The sequence below is a fragment of the Anser anser genome (genome assembly GCF_964211835.1).
Source record: "Anser anser genome assembly, chromosome: 2".
Lineage (NCBI taxonomy): Eukaryota > Metazoa > Chordata > Aves > Anseriformes > Anatidae > Anser > Anser anser.
This window is the reverse complement of record NC_139721.1, coordinates 14,533,378-14,549,818: the sequence shown is the minus strand read 5'-3', so window position 1 is coordinate 14,549,818 and position 16,441 is coordinate 14,533,378. Positions and strand designations below refer to the sequence as shown.

At 43.8% G+C, this 16,441-nt stretch overlaps 1 protein-coding gene and 2 long non-coding RNA genes across 3 annotated transcripts in view; 1 reads left to right on the top strand and 2 right to left on the bottom strand.

The window, feature by feature from the left end:
• EXT1 (exostosin glycosyltransferase 1) overlaps window positions 1-16,441 on the bottom strand; it is a 172,417-nt gene that overhangs the window by 115,889 nt on the left and 40,087 nt on the right. The window lies entirely within an intron of this gene.
• The window catches only part of LOC310894110, a 92,603-nt gene that overhangs the window by 37,308 nt on the left and 38,854 nt on the right, over window positions 1-16,441 (bottom strand). Inside the window, exon 2 of the long non-coding RNA XR_014579566.1 lies at window positions 1-16,441. This exon is cut by the window's left edge and continues 37,308 nt beyond it; it is cut by the window's right edge and continues 19,781 nt beyond it. This is a non-coding gene — a long non-coding RNA (uncharacterized lncRNA).
• The window catches only part of LOC310894109, a 397,944-nt gene that overhangs the window by 361,716 nt on the left and 19,787 nt on the right, over window positions 1-16,441 (top strand). The window lies entirely within an intron of this gene.

Sequence of the window (16,441 nt, the reverse complement as noted above, 5' to 3'; positions counted from 1 at the left end):
TTCTACGTTTAAAATTAATTTCTCTAAGCTTGCCAAAGAAATATTTATCTCCAGGATCTTAATTCAATGATGTCTCAGTCTATATAGTGGGAGACAGCAAAGAATCAAAGGAAGAATTAATTGGCAATGCAACAGTTCCCAGTCCTCATTTGGTTTGTCTCCTCCATCAGTATCTTGCACATACATGTTCTAACACCTGACATCGGAGGCATCTGAACGCTGCTTTCAATCTCCGAGAAGAATGCAAGAACATAAGAAAATAGCTGACTTCCACCTGGGCACTTGTTTATACTCTGCTTATCAGATTGTTTCCCTTTAATGTAAAAAAAAATAATAATTTAGTTAGTCACAGAGAAATTTTAGTTACTGAGGTGAACTCAGGCTACTGGGAAGTTTTCAATTTCTTGTCAGAACTCATTAAGCAAAATGTACCCAAACACCCAAAGATGCATACATTTAGGAGAAAACAGAGCTATGCTATTAACTCTTCGGTTTCAGGATGTTCCTGTAGCACACGGAGCCTCGCCTCACAAAAAGGCTTTTGAATGCAAATGTCACGGAGTTAAAATTTCAGGTAGGACCAGAAATACCTTTAAACTGTAGTTCTGGAAGAGACTCAAAAGAATCACAGAGAACACAGGCCTACAAGCTGCTTTTTTCAAAGCCAACTCGTACGATTTAATATCAAGTAAAATTATGAATGGCTGGCACGGCTTTGCTGAATGGGTGTGCTTGACAGGACTTCAAATATGCTATTTCACAAATCAAAAGCAATGGACCATGCAAATGTTTCAACAAAACAGGATCAATGCTTGATATAAAGTTACTTAGCCAGTGCGCAAAGTAAAAGAAAATTACAGTCTACAAGGAGAATATTTAAGAAGATGATAATTCCTCTACGAAATAAGCCCTCTCTTACTGTTGTCCCTTCTCTCACAACAATAATTAATTTGAGATAAAGGACAGAACTCTGTAAGGACTCCCATGTGGAACACCGCTTTGTCATTACCCACTATAAAGAGTATCTACTAAACAAAAGCCTGAAAGCAGCTCAGCCCCAAGCTTTTGATGAAGTCCTCTAGCACATTGCAAGGAGCTGAGAACACAACCGATGCCCGTTACGGCAAGCATTCGCCCACCTCTCCTGTGCACATAACCCTACCTGTCTTCCCTACCTATTTGGTTTGGGTTTTTAAATTACCTTCTGAGGACCAGCCTTCGCAGTGGGCAGATCCCCTGACCCAGTAACCCATTTTATTTAACGTAGATCTGCTTCGCATGGACGCTCCCGATGACTTGCTGTCCACCGGTCACCAGCTGGGTGACCACTACTGGTCTACTATGCTCACTGCTCTGCTGCGTGCCAGGTTTGTTTTAGGCTGACGTATCTGTGACAAAAGATGTGAGGATTTCAGACGGTTTGGAGGGGGCACGGGTGGAGGGGGGAAGCTTCTCCTTTTCCGTGTGTCATTAGAAATTATTACGGTTACAAAAATCCAACAAGAAAATTTCACTTCATTAATCCAGCAGACAGAAAAATATTAATCTTTTTTTTTTTCCTCCAAATATACGACTGCAAAGCTTTAGACAAAAGACAAGTAACTAATCCTTGTTTAAAACAGCTTGCTTTGTCTAAAATACATGTGCCCCTTGGCATTAACTGCTTCAGATCTCAGGGGCTTGAGGTTACTTCAGGATTCAGTAACTAATGGAATAATTATATTACTGGGGGTTCAAGCAACAGCCTCTACATAGTTTAAATATCTTCCTGTAACTGCTTGGTGATAAACTACATTACACATCCTCCAGAAAGCAATATATTCTGAATGCTCAGACAATATTTATGAGTTTGTTTCAAAGGTTTCTGATTTTATTTAGGGTGTTCAAAGTGTGTAGGCATAGTCAAAGCAATACGTTTAAAACCCTGCCATAAATCATTCACTGTGCAAAAGCAAACTTTCATTAAAAAGAAAGCCCTTAATTGGTGAGAACTTCCTGAATGTAAACTGTCACTCTGGATACCACCTCTTGAGCCTTTCTTGTAGCAGATGGTCATTAACTTGCAGCAGGATGGGCACCCCGACTGCCCGAATCCCCCGGCTCTGCTGCACCGCCTGCTCGGTCCTACACTGCCTTCATCTCCCAGGGGACCGGCTCGTCCCGGCCCCAAATGCAACACCTCAGTACCCCATATCAAGGGGCTCCCAGCTGAACCACTGAATAACCATTAGCCGAGAGACCCAAGCCCTCTTTTGCCATTATTCAGATTTTTCTCTAGTGCACGTTCTTCAGCTCATGCATTTACCTTGGCAACGTAAATAGGTATTTACTTTGGGGTGTTAAGGCTTGACTATTAAGATTTCAACCATCTCCGTGTAAAACAAGATTTAAGAGAGATTTCGAAAAGGCACAAACTGACAGCCCTCCAGGATGTGAAGCCAAATTCCCACCACTTCCTTCCCTGCCGGTACTTCTGAAGGACATTTCACACCTGGATGAAACCATTCACATTTTAATTTACGTGCTTTGACCTCACCGACTGAAGTTGATTTGCCTTCACTTTCCTGGCTGCCCCAGCTGAAGGAGTCCCAAGGCAGGCTGACACTGCCCAGCAAGGGACCCAGCAAGGATCCTTTCACATGCAAGGATCCCCAGGGCAGCTCCAGGTAACGCTATCCGGTTAGCCTGGAGGAATTTTGCAAGTGAGGGGTCGAAAGAGAGAGATGTTGAGAATCACACAGAATGACAATTCAAAACTTCTTCTGAAGACAAGGCATCTTCAGAAGAAAGGCAACTTTAACACACTTTAGTGGAAAGGAAATCAAGAAGATTCCTTCAAGCTAATTGAGCAATAAACAAGAGAGAAAATACTACTTTCTGAACCCAACAGAAAGTTTCAAAACAGGGGAATTCAGTTTTGTGCATCTCAGCTTTTACCTCAATCCTTTACACCTGACACAGTTAAGTAACAGGAGAAGGCGATGGCGGGGGAGGAACTATAATTACCAATAAAGCCCTGCTATTATTTACAAGTATTCTCAGCAGAAGGAACCTCATCCCTTCACACTCAGCTCCCAGCAAAGAACGTAACAGTCTCACCTGGAGGAGCACAGCACTGCCCCATCCTCCTCCACCTCTTACACCCCACTAACTCGGTGCTGTGGCCCACGTCCCAGCTGTTTTAATTATCAGGAAAACCGAGCAATTCTCCTATGCAATGCTGATTAACATCATTTCGGAAGCTGACTCTGTAAGCATCAGAAAAATCAAGTTAATTTCATCTACATTACAAAAATCTAATTTCTTTCTTTCCTAAGTACTAACTGGCTTGCTTACCCAGATTTTCCAGCAGCGAACATCACTCTTAAAAGCTGGTCACTGACCTTCTTGTGATCCACATTTTTCTTGTGCTGGCCAGAATTTCACTTAGCTTTAACCTCCCTTTGTATCATGTACTTGGGAAAAAATACTCTGTAACAGTCCTACCCTTGACAATGCTATCATTCTCACAAAAGGTTGCACACAGCCTTATCATCTGCTGTGGTGGCCGTGCTGGGCAAAATCGCCTTCCAGGGCCAATTTCACTATTCTGAGCGCTGAGGGAAACTTCCAACTTCTCGTACGGCCGCAGCCTATAATGTAACATTTGCCAGCATAAAGCACTTAAGTATTTTAATATAGATTGCAATTCACGTAATACAGGATCAAACAATGCAGAATGTGAGGAGAACGGGGAAGTCCAAGCGGAGTAACGGCAGTAGATTGATCGCCATCCACAGAGCTTTGCAGGAGAGAGGACAACAAACAAAGACAGTGCTGCTGGTCCCAGCCCGGTCCCTGAGGAGCTACGGTCACGCTGCTGAACAGGCACCGCCGTAAAAGCTACTACTCAGACAAATTTGGTAGTGTCTGTTCAAGGGAGAAACCTAGGCTTGAGCAGGGATGGCTCCCAGATGTGTCACTGCTGAGAAGGAAAACCCAGTCAGGTGAAAAGATTTAGGTCACCTGCATAGCAGGCCTCGGAAAATTCACCCTGGCTGCCTGCCCTGCAGGTGACCTACTGAAAAAGCGGCTCAAATTTACTCTCCAGACAGACAGCTTTTTACAAAGGAAACTGGAGATTACGACTCCACTGGAAATTACCACTTCGGAGACTAGTACGTGCATACGCATACATGTACGCACAGGCACCGGCGCTTGCAGTGGGTGGGAAGGCAGGGAGCAGGCAGGCTGCCCGGGCTGCAGTTCTCATCGTAAACACGGCTAGTGTCAGCCACCCCACCTCAGCACAACCACCGTCCTCGCCTACACGACTGCCAGGTCCGAGGTGGCAACGTGAAGCATGGCAGCCGCAGGCCCCCTGCTCCTGGCCCACAGGGACCGGCTGCAGAGCCATGGCGGCCTGCACGCACCGGCACGGCCCCCTGGCCGGCCTTCGTGCCGGGGCAGGGAGGAAACGTGCAGGGAAAGCTGACACCGGGTGTCATCCAGGAATTCGCTTGATAGCAGCCCTGTGATCAATTGCCCGGGGGAGCGGACTTTTTAGGAATTATCAAGGAATGCAGAGGCATCCAGAAAGCTCCCTCTGAAGTCTCGCGGCAGCGAGTGACCTGCCTAAATGCCAAGGTGACAGATGCCTGTGTCGGGGCGCCGTCCTCTCCTCATGGCCTGGGGGGCTCGCAGCCAGGGGAAAACAGAAAGGCTTTGATGCAGTGCACTGGGATACATTTCAGTGGGCACCTACCGCCTACTACAGAGCTGTCAGACGACTTTGTTAGTGTGGCCAAGCCTTTAAATAGCAAAACAAGAAATTCTCTTTAACATTTATTTCATTTTAAGTTCTTCTAAAATCAATTTTGATGACAAACTCATCTACAAGGACTTGGTTCCCTTCCTTTGCTAAAATGACAGCTTTCAAAATGTCATCTGCAGCAAGGTACATCAAAAGCAAGCTTCATTTGCTGGGTTTTAGAAAGCCTTTATTTGTTCGGTGGTATTTGCTTTACATTCTTTAAAATACTTCCCATCCCTCTTCACTTTTACATTGTATGTCCTGTAATGTCATAGCTACCACTGGGCTGGACTTTCAAAAGGAGTCTGCTCTGCCATAAATTCATCCCTGCTTAAATCAACAGCAAATACTTCAAAGGTTTTGATCAGCAGTTATCTAGGAATTAACAATGGTGAGAAACTTCAACTATGAATATTCATTTTCAAATTTCATTGTGAATATTAATTTTCGAAGTTTTAAAAACATTTTGGTGCCCCTTCTCCATAGAGCAAGCAACGTCAGAGTACAGCTCTGCTTTGGTTAGTCTAATTTTCAAAGGTGCCATCTTCCCAGTGAAAACATCCTTTTTTTTTTTTTTTTTTTTTTTTTTTCTGAATATGCAACGAAGATACACCTTGCAGACAGGGAGAAGTAGTGGAGAGTCCAGCCGAAGAAGTATTTTCTCTCATTCACAAACTGTTTTAAAGGTCTCAGCATCATAACTTTGCTGCAACAAACTGGCATAATTACACACTGACCTTTGCACGGCCATGGGGGAAAGACCGGAATACCACACAGCCTCTGATATACTGAACTGCAGTGTTTTGAAGAGACAAGAAAATGAGTTTTCTAGTTATTTATGTAAGCAATTCAGAAAGCACATTTACTGGTTTCTCATCTCAGAGAGATTTTATTTTGTGGGGACTTTTCAAGGACGAAGGTTTCAATTCCAAAACTTTACCCAGGAAAAGAAAAGCACGAAAGATGAAAACCCCATAAAATTATTTCAGCTACAAGAAGCACTGCAGCGCTTGCTCAAGTAGGTAACTTCTTGGCGTCTCTGGCACATAGAGGGGCCCAGGTCAGCCATATTATGACAGCAGCATTTACTGTTTTGTCTCACATTTACACAGCTCCTGATAGATGCTGTGCTGCCCGCGCTGCATGGCATCCTCCCCCAGGCACCCACAGCCGCTGCCTCTGGAAGATGAAACACTCCTGCTGCAACAAGGAGTCAATAATGAGACACAAGAAAAGTGGACTCACATTTCCTTCAGGCAAATTAAAGGGAGGACTCGAGTTCACAGAAAGGTTTGAAGCGGAAGGCAGGAGGAAAAACGACCGATAAAATACACCCCCAGAACCTTACAGGGTGCGGTTTATACATTCTTGCCTCAAACACAAGTACTATTTCCAAACGGGGATCTCCAAACACCTGCCCGCTGGAGCTGCAAACACCAGAGCCAGGCAGAGGCACCATGGCATCCGCTCACCCTGCACTGAGGAGGGAGAGTACTTGCACCCGCGCCAGGCCCAGGACGCAGTGACATCCTGCTATCTTTTAGGGAATAATCCTGCCACTCTCCGAGGTTGCTTTGCTTAAGGAATATGCCTAGAGGTCTCCCTGTTTTAGAAAGGGGCACTGAGCAGCATTTCCCTCAGCTGCAGGAGCCCCCAGCCGGGCCGGGCCCTCCCCACACATGTCCAGGACCTAGCTTTCTCCACCGAGCCCCAGCTTTTTGCCTTGGTGGGGCGGTGGGGGAACTGTGAGGGGACAAAGGAATTATCTCTCATATTCCTCCTCCTTTCCAAAAATCACCCTATACTTGATTTACAGCAGTTTGCTCACCAGTCTTCCCCGCTTTTATTCTAAATCATTACAGTCTCCTCACAGCAGCCTTCACAGTCTCCCTGCTCTTATTTCCCCAGCCCCAGGCGAGCACGGCTGCGCTTCCAGGCACCCCATAAACCGAAACAACGGGCGTTAATTGTTTATGTGCTGCTCACTGCCTCCCTCAGCCAGCGTTGCCTGCCTCCCACCCCGGCACCAGCCACGCAAGCCCCAGCGGTGCCCTCTCCGCCTTTTCTGAGAGCATCGGAGACCTGAAAGCAGGACTGTGAAGCTCCTTTGCATTTTCCCTTCCTTTTCTGTTTCCTGCACTGTAATTAACACCAGGCATGGCAGACAGATAAGTGACAGGGGGTAGGAAGTGGCAGTGAGGTGCTGGCCTTGCTGCCCGTAATGGCGGGGTCCTTCCCAGAGCCATGCCGCGTGGGGCAGAGGTTGGCTATTACAGGCCACATGAGCCGCGAAGCCAGAAGTCACTGAATTGCAAATATAAAGAATTAGAAAAGGCACCATAAACAATTCCACCTTTACAGTGACAGGAAGGACATACTCCAGCAGTCTTCAAGCATCTGCACTGACGACCTGGGTAGCGCAGCGGACAGGTGCATGCCCGCTCAAAATGGAGGCCAAAGGTGTCTGAAAGTGTTGGACGTAGGGGAAAAAATACTTGTATATGGACTTCTCTAGAAAATTCAAGTTATAAATCAGCAGATAGAAAAGTCCGGTGTCGCATTTTCAGTACCACAGCGTCTTGCTACCAAAATAGTCCCGTTAAAAACAACTGGAGTATTCTTGCAGTCAGGTATTACTGCGCCTAAGTAAAGAATAGCACAATTGTTCATCATTAAACAGACAAAGTATGTATCTGAGAGAGTATTAAGCAAACCAAACTGAGAGGTTTGCAAAAGATTACTGGAGAGGATAAATGTACTAGAGAGAATTGGAGGGGAAAAAAAAAAAAAAAAAGCCTGTTCAGAAAAACCGGGAGGTAGAACTGAATTCCCCCTTCTCAATATTTCTAAGGAATACCATTGCAAAGTTTTGACAATTATGAAGCACGTTAGCTAATCATGGAAATTCATCAAGTATGTCATAAGTGACAAGGAAAGAGTACTTGACTGCTAAAATTGGATGAGCCACAAAACCTCCTGACAATCACTTACATAAATCACAGGAACATATCCATCATTTGACACAGAAGGTGTTTCCAGAGAGTAATATTTTCATGCCAAGAACAAGAAAGTTTGTATACCTCATTTGGAATCACACCATATTTTGATTATTACCATATCAAAGCACTTCAGTGAAAAAAAAAAAAAAAGGGTTATATTTTGGTGGCATAAAACCGAAATATTTGCAAATGAAGCAGAGGAATTTCATGTCCACACAAAGGCAGCACAAAGGCAGGTCAAGAGATGCATGCCAACAAATGAAGGTTGAAACTTGCATGTAAGTAGTGAGGAATGACAGTAAACACACATGCATGTTTCAAGCAGCGACACTTCAATCAAGGAAGTAACACCAGATTACAAATGTTAATCCTAAATGGTTTACTACGTTAGTGGAACGAAAGAAGTGAGGCAGAAGGTTTATTGCATTTTGTTTCAAGGACTGTACATGTGACACTACAGCATATGAAAAGTTAAGAGCACTTAAGTGAGAGCAATTGCAATTTTCTGTTTTCAAGTGTTAGGTTTTGGTTCTGCATTCGTAACTGGAAATGTCCTAGTTTATTTTGTTGGTGTTTTTTTAACTTGTGTCTCCTTCAGCTCCTCCTAAATTATTCCAGATATGAATTTATAACATCATTAATATGAAATTTCACTTCTTCCTACCACAGATATATAACCAAGGAAACAAATTGCAATCTACTTGAAGATAAAAGTATCGTTTTTTTCTTCAAAAAAGGAAGCCCTGATCACCTCATGTACATTCTCCAGAGCTGATCCCACCCAGAAGTGGAATTGCTCTTAAAACCTTTGGCACACGGCACGCTCTGCATTACTCCCATTACAGCAACTAACTGCCTCCCTTTTCCATAAATTCCCCACTATGGAGAAAGAAGCAGTAAGGGGACTAACACAGGTTAGCAGCTGACCAGCTTCAGCAACAGATACACGAGGTATGGGTTTCCCTTCGGGGGGGATGGCACACGGGACACGGTAGGTTGTTCTGTGTATAAGGTAACAGGAAGACACAAAGAGCAGCAATAAAATACACACCTTGACACATTCTTCCAAGAAGGAATAATCTGCCATCCACAGCGTCTTTCCTTGCTTCTGCAAGTATTTTTTTTTTTTCTTATTCAGTCTAATAGTAGCTCTCAATATCACACCATGGAATTTTATTTAATATTATGCTTTGTCAATATCCCATGGACTTTGAAGATGTCAATGATAGCTTTAAAAATAGCACACTTGTTCTGTTCTCTACCATTCTTGAAATGCTGTCAAGAGATATATTGATAATTAAATCTCTCTGTACATCAAAAGACATCCCTCAGCCAGGTACAATGCATGCACGCCAGCAGTACAATTAGTCTGAGATGGCATCCTAGATTTTCTAGCTAACAAGGTCAAAAGAGAAAAGATGGAAAATAACACCTATTCAACTGCAGCCATTACTGGCATACGTCTGTGAATACGTTTGCTGTGCTTCTTATTTAAATCGTAAACTTGTATTACTAGTGGAAGGAGAAGAAGACTGATATTGTAGTCCATAAGTAAAATACAGAACGTTTAAAAACTGATTATAGAACTATATTTCACATGCCCAGCATGACTAGTAATTGCGCAGCAGTTTTTACCATCTTCACGTAAAAATTTCTGCACCGTTGCCACCTACTTGACAATGAAATAAAAAATAGGTTGTCCCAGTAAGACATCTGCATATAATATCATGTGCAAGTTACCTTGGTTACCAGTATCACAGGCAGGTGGGTATTTTAAAAACAGCCTATCTTCAATTATTTTAAAACAATATTTGCCAGAAAACGTGCTCAGTTAAATCATCGGCCATACACCTATGGGTAAGCTCCCAGGAGCACGGTAAGCAGCTGTAACTCTTCAACAATAGCAGCACTGGTTATGGTCACACAAAGGAAACAAAAGAAGTCACCGGTATTTATACTTTAGTCTGTTTATGCGACATTATTTTACAGAAGTGGATAAAGCTGAAATCCCACTTCTTTGGATGACCTGCAGGGAACCCAACATAATACAGCTCAGTAATTTTGCTGTTTACCTCTCCAGAGAGAGAGCATTACGTTTCTCTGTACATGCTGTGATTTACAGTGTTCTGTTTTGTTTGTGCCCAGAGATTCCTATTAAGACCATTAAATCATATAGCCACTGATGGACTTCAATTAGCACTGAAAGCACACAAGAAACGCTTTGTTAAAATAAAGTTGGTTGACAAAAGACATCCTCGAATCCAAGTTTTCTCATACAGCAAAACAAATAACCTGATGAAACGGAATACAATGGGGAACCAGTTGCAACCTTAACTACGCAGGAACACCCCAGCAGTTCATAATGAGCACGGGACTATCGCTCATCCCGAAACTCAGCACAAGGCATTGTCCATCCGCTCCACCAGTTCTTTGTTACCAACTCCGTGACTGTTTGCAAGCATATTAAATCCAATTAACAGTTTTTAGGAACAAGTATCTGGCCTTTGCTAGGAAATGTAACGAACTCTTGGGAGAGAACTCGGAACCTCTCACTGAATTCCTTTTCATTGCACAAGTAGCCCAGGCTCCTTCCCACCCCCAGCCCCAGAGGACGGATTTTGTCACGGTCACTTCACTCAGGGCTGAACCCTCAGAGAAGCCAGAAGAGGCTCAAATGGACAGCCTCGAAAAATCCTGTGCTCCAGAAATTCATTTGAAACAAGGATATAAGGCACAGCTCGAGTACGAATTCAGATTAATCACGGTCTAAGGGGGTGATAAAAGCTTTAAACTTCCATCACCTTCAGCGTCTGGCAGCACTGTCATCAGAAAACCAAAACAACTACACAGCAAAAAATTAATTATGCATTTCTATTTAATAGCCTATCTGCAATCTGCTGCCAATACTGCAAAATTTGTTTTTGTGTTTTTTAACTGCATTAATGTTACATTTAAAACCATCTTAAAACTGTTGACAAAAGTTAGAGATTTAAGGTTAAATTAACGATGAAAACGAGTTAAGAGGTACATAACCTATTACAGCCCAAAAGAATCCTTACTGCTCTCTTTACTTTCTATAATATATGACATTTTTTTCCAGCTTTTCCAATAGAGGTTTTCAGAGATTAGTATTTTTGCTGCACAAACTTCTATCTCGTAATTATAATATATGATTTTTTTATAATAAGACAACCCAGATTTTTTTCCTTTATATATTAAAAAAATGTATAAACAAAACCAAAAAAACTCCACTAAAAAAAAAAAAAGGCACTTGAAAAAATCTGTAGTCAAAGTTCTGAGAGGGGGGGAAAAGCAACAAAAATGAATATTTCCTTTTTACCTATCTTCTTTCTCACAAACAGCTGAAAAACATTTTCGAAATACCAGTTTAAAAAAAAGCTTACATTAGTTGGCTTGGTCTAAAACGATGCAGTATGTTTTTAATTAGTGTAAAATAAATTCTTCATGTGCTTTTAAGAATAATAGAGGGTTTCCAAGAGTAAAATAAATTTGTGCAGTAAATGCACAAAAGGAACTTTCAAACCTTTATACCGACCATATAAACCCCGGCCGCTGGGCACAGCGTTTTCCCTCTTGCGCAGCCCTGAAGGGAACGGCTTCTTAATGTTTTAAGCAATGCATCCCAAATCAGACAATACTGGTTCTTAGCAGAGATTATGGGAAATTAGTAACACAGCCAAGGACCATATAACACGAGCGTCCTAAATGCTGAGCTACTTTCTGAACAGCCGGCAGTGGGAGGAAGGAGCCTCACGGAATGCCAAGGAATTAAATTTGCCTGTCAGCAAGAATGCACTGGGTTTTGTTTTAGATGGAGGGATACAAAAAGGAGCGAGGGAATGTGGCCAGACTATGGCCCCCTGGTCCTCAGCTTAGAAAGAGACCTAGCTAATGACTGTAATTTTTCTTTTTGCATCTAAACTGATGAAAACATGGCCTATTTAGACCTTCGGGAGTTAAAAAAAAAAAAAGCTCCAGAATAATGCAGGTAAATTCTTAACTGCACGTAGTGTCAGCCATTGGTGATCCAGGGATATCCAGCAGTGAGGAGTGATGAAGAAGGAAAAATTATAGAAATATTTCTGCTCAAGTGGCTAAGGGGAACTTTTAGAGAATATACTTCAATATTCCAATACAAAAGGAAAAGCAAAACAATAGATATTTTCATTGCAATAATCTCTTAAATATCTGGTCTCTGATTGAAAACAACAGTACACATTCCGTTCAAAATTAGCTGCAAACTTGTATGTTAATTTCCAGTTTCCTCCACCTGATTTGTGGTATTCATCAGAAGTAAGGCAGGTCTTTAAGAAGGTATCCAGCATGTGTTGTTCCGCCTTGTGAAAATCCCGCCAGGGAAGAGCAACGTTTGACTCAGAACTGCCATCTTAATGCAAGGAAACGGCCATGCCTTCTTTTACAAGCACGCACTTTAACGAATCTCTGTCTAGTTCAAATAAACCAACTGACCTAATTAGCAGAACACAAACCGCAGGACAGACAAGGCAAAAACTTCCCCAGCAGGTGTGTTTGCCTTTCCATTGGCGACTAGGACCACACTAGGTTAATTGCCTCAAAAATGGTCTACAGAGATCACACTTTGACTCGGTATCTAGAAATAAAACTTTCCCTTTTCTGGGTATTTTAACTGCTTTACACAAGCAGTAAGAAAAACAGCCCTGAAGAGAAAAGGATCTGGGCAAAGCACCGTCACTGGCAGGTAGGGTCTCACACCTTCCTCCTATTTCTTTCCACTGATTTAGCACAACCGCATTAGCGGATGGAAAGAAGACAAAGATTTATTTGCTCATAAACACCTCTCGAGTCAGCAGCAGACAGCTGCCCTCTGTCTCGGGGAGAAGGCTGCTTTCTGACTGGCACGTTGAATGCTTTTGTCAATATATATTCGGTGTATTGATATCCGCTGCCTCTCAGCCCGAGCGGTGCCTCTTCCCCACGGCACGTGACATGAAATCCAACTTCTCCTCAGGAGAAAACGGGCAACGTGTACGTACACGCGACTTTGATCCGTACGAGCTCAGGACACAATGAATAATTTCCCCTCCATCCTTCTCACCCCGACATTTCTCATCTGCAGAAGAGAACCTGGCCACTTCAAGGCAAGATGCTTCTCAAACAAGTCAACAACGCCAGAGGAAAGAGAAGCACGCTTTCAAACAAGCGAAACACCCTGATCAGGCATGTGCCCAAACTCATTTCAGAGGTGGAAGAGATCTGGATTAAAATTGTGCAATTTGGAGCTCACTCCAGGCCCCCTCTTCCATCTTGTTCCACCAGCTGTAGCCTTCAATCGAGGCAGACTCCAGCTAACAAAGCCACACAATTTAGCTGATCCAATAAAATCATCCAGATGGGAAAGATCCTTCCTCAAATGCCTTGTTATCTTAATTAGATAATAGTTTTTAAAGTTCGTTAGTTCAGGCTGCTAGGAGGCAGACGCATACACATGACTCACTGAAATGACTCGCTGGGCAAAGTTCAACTATCTCCTTGCACCTGCATCTGATTTAGCGTGACTGTTTCTCGTTCCTTCGCCGCTTGCCACATCAGCGCACGGTTACGCAATTTCCCAAAGTGGGGCAAAACTCTACCGCCCCTTTCCCTCCGTGAAATTTATCTTTGGAAAAGGCCTCCCTTGCCTTCCCTGGAATAAGCCTTCCTTTTCAGCCACCTAGCTATCCACGCCAAATAAAAGAGGCTACACATGCTAAGCAAGCCAAGAAAGGAAAAAAGCCCCAGATGATTTAGGAAAGAGTTTTATATGATTACAAAAACTTTCCAAAAACTAATAACTTTCGTAGACTAAGCTGTGTCCTACATTAGCAGAATGATTTGTTTTCCATGATCTCCTCTGGTCTTCAGAAAACTCTCCAAAGCAGCACATTTCAGATGGTAATTTGCTTTAGGTCTGTTAATTTTTGCTGCATTCTTCGCAGAAAAGGCTCCTCTTTCCCTTCACAACAGACATTTTAGGAATCTCCTTCTGTTCGCTTTCTGAGATGCTCCACACATTCTCGATGTGCTTCTCTAAGAAAAGCTCCACTGAACACGGCAAGCAGATGTAGATGCAACCAGGCCGGGCAAGAGAAAAAAGTACTTAACATTGCCTCAAAATAACACATTATAAAGGCAAAACACGATTACAGTCACAATACCCAGGGTTTATACATAAAAGCAATCTGATGAGGGACAAAGTTGTTAAATAAAATCCTGTAACTTCATTAGGGACCTGTTGCTGGAGTGAGACAGTTACCACGGCTCTCCTGCCACCTAATTTCAGCTGCCTGAAAGCCAGGCGTCAGCTGAAAGCCAGCTACAGAGGCAGAATCAAGAGGGAGAGGGATGTGTTACCCCTAAATCCAGTTTATTCCATTTGTCCATGGCCACAGTGACCTGGGTGTAAACCATGTGGATACCAGCCTGAGGTGGGCATGAATCCCTCTGCAGCTGCTCTTTTTTTACTGTCTAGAAGAGGAGTTTCGTTGCCCCTCCTGGACACAGGACAGACAAATCCTGACGCTCACATTCCAGAAGAGTAACTCGGAACCAGACAAAGTCCCCTGTAAATGCAGGTACTTCATACACGTCATACAGAGATGATACACACTTTTATGTATACATCTCAGCACATCTTGTATCATACAAGCACAGAATGCCTCAGGTAGGAAGGGACCTTAAAGTCCACCCAGTTCCAGCCCCCTGCCATGGGCAGGGACACCTCCCACCAGCCCAGGCTGCCCAAAGCCCCATCCAGCCTGGCCTTGAGCACCTCCAGGGATGGGGCATCCACAGCTTCACTGGGCTGCCTGTGCCTGTGCCTCACCACCCTCACAGTGAAGAATTTCTTCCTTATATCTGATCTAAATCTCCCCCCTTTTAGTTTAACGCCACTACTCCTTGTCCTATCCCTACACTCCTGACAGAGTCCCTCCCCACCCTTCCTGTAGCCCCCTTTAGGCACTGGCAGGCCGCTGTGAGGTCTCCCCGGAGCCTGCTCTTCTCCAGCATGAACAACCCCAACTCCCTCAGCCTCTCTTCATAATATACTGATGCTGAAAGAAATTATCAATGGAAATAACACTCACCAGGGCACCCTGCTTTCATGACGTGCCAGTGGCACCCAGCCACCACTCACCCGGGTCTGTCAGCCAGATGCAGCAGGTTTATGTCTTCCCTATACTCCGGAACGAGCATGGATGAGCATGTCCTGTAATATTCTCTACAGCTCACCAATGCCCTATTTGGCACATCTGAAAAAGGAGACTGCACAAGCAAAATAGGAGCTGATCCGGTGATGGAAGCGTAGCAGCAGGAAACAGAACGACTCAAATTCACTTTTTTTTTATGTGCCGGAAGATGCTCCCCAAAGGAAATAACTCGCTTTCCTCTTCACCGCGGAAAAATGATGTGGCAGTCATGAATGAGTAAAAGGGAGAGGAAATAACACAAAAAGAACTGAACACAGCCTAGAGCCCATTGTGCAAAGCGTGGATTTCAACCTGAGAGTGCTGTCTAGGAGAACTACTGCCACTGGGCTAAGTAAGCTGAAACAACCGGCTGTTTCAAGGCCTCAAGATAACACCCGGCCATAAAATGGCTCTAAAGTAAGTTATTATGAAACAAGATTAGCTGCACACACCATGCACGCAAAATTCAACATACAACATCACGCCTGCCCTTTTGCGAAAGAACAGTAGTAAGATAAAGATACATTTACTCAGAACATGATCACTCATTTTATTTCTCAGTCTAGGGCATGCAAATCCAAGGCGCTATGTGAACAGCCCATAACAACAATTTATAACCCACAATGATGTTTTAATACACGCTCAAAAGCTAGATATCCACTTCCTCCCAAGTGGAACTGAAATATATAAGGCCCTTATGCAAATACTGAAGCAGGGTTATTTATCTAGAGATCCCAGCCCAACTACAGTAGGCGTACAAAAGAAAAATAAAAACCCTGGCATAAAATAGATCAAACCCGAAAGTTTAGTAAAATAAACAATAGCTGAATATAACCAATTGGGGAAAATACAAAAAGCTATTCCAAACTTCAGGCTGTCTGGATCTAGATACAGGTTGGATGTGGTGCTTAGGGACAGGGTTTAGCGGGTGACACTGGTGGTAGGGGGATGGTTGGACCAGGTGATCTTGGAGGGCTTTTCCAACCTTAATGAGTCTATGATTCTATAACACTGGGTCCGTTTTGTGCACCAAGATACCGTCATCATTATTTCAGCCTTTGAATTTTTGCTGTACCTACAGACGAGGATCAGACGCGAGCATGTCCTCCATCCAGTGACCCGGATGCCTTCTGTTCTTGTTGCCTTCCGTACCCCAGCTGCAGAGCAGATTCCTAACAGTCGCGTTGCTTTCGATGAGCCCAGCCCACCCGAGCTCCCACAGAGGCTGCAGCTCGCTCAGCCTCACCTCTGCCAGATCCCATGGGGACTTACAAGGCACTAGGACCTTTCTTCCCAGGAGCTTCAGGGCTGTGCCAGACTCCGGGCCTGGCCGCGTGCACGCTCCCAGCAGAAGTGAAGGCACGCTGTGCCTTGGCCTCTCCGTCCTACTGATAGCAAATCTATTTGGAAGCAAATCTATT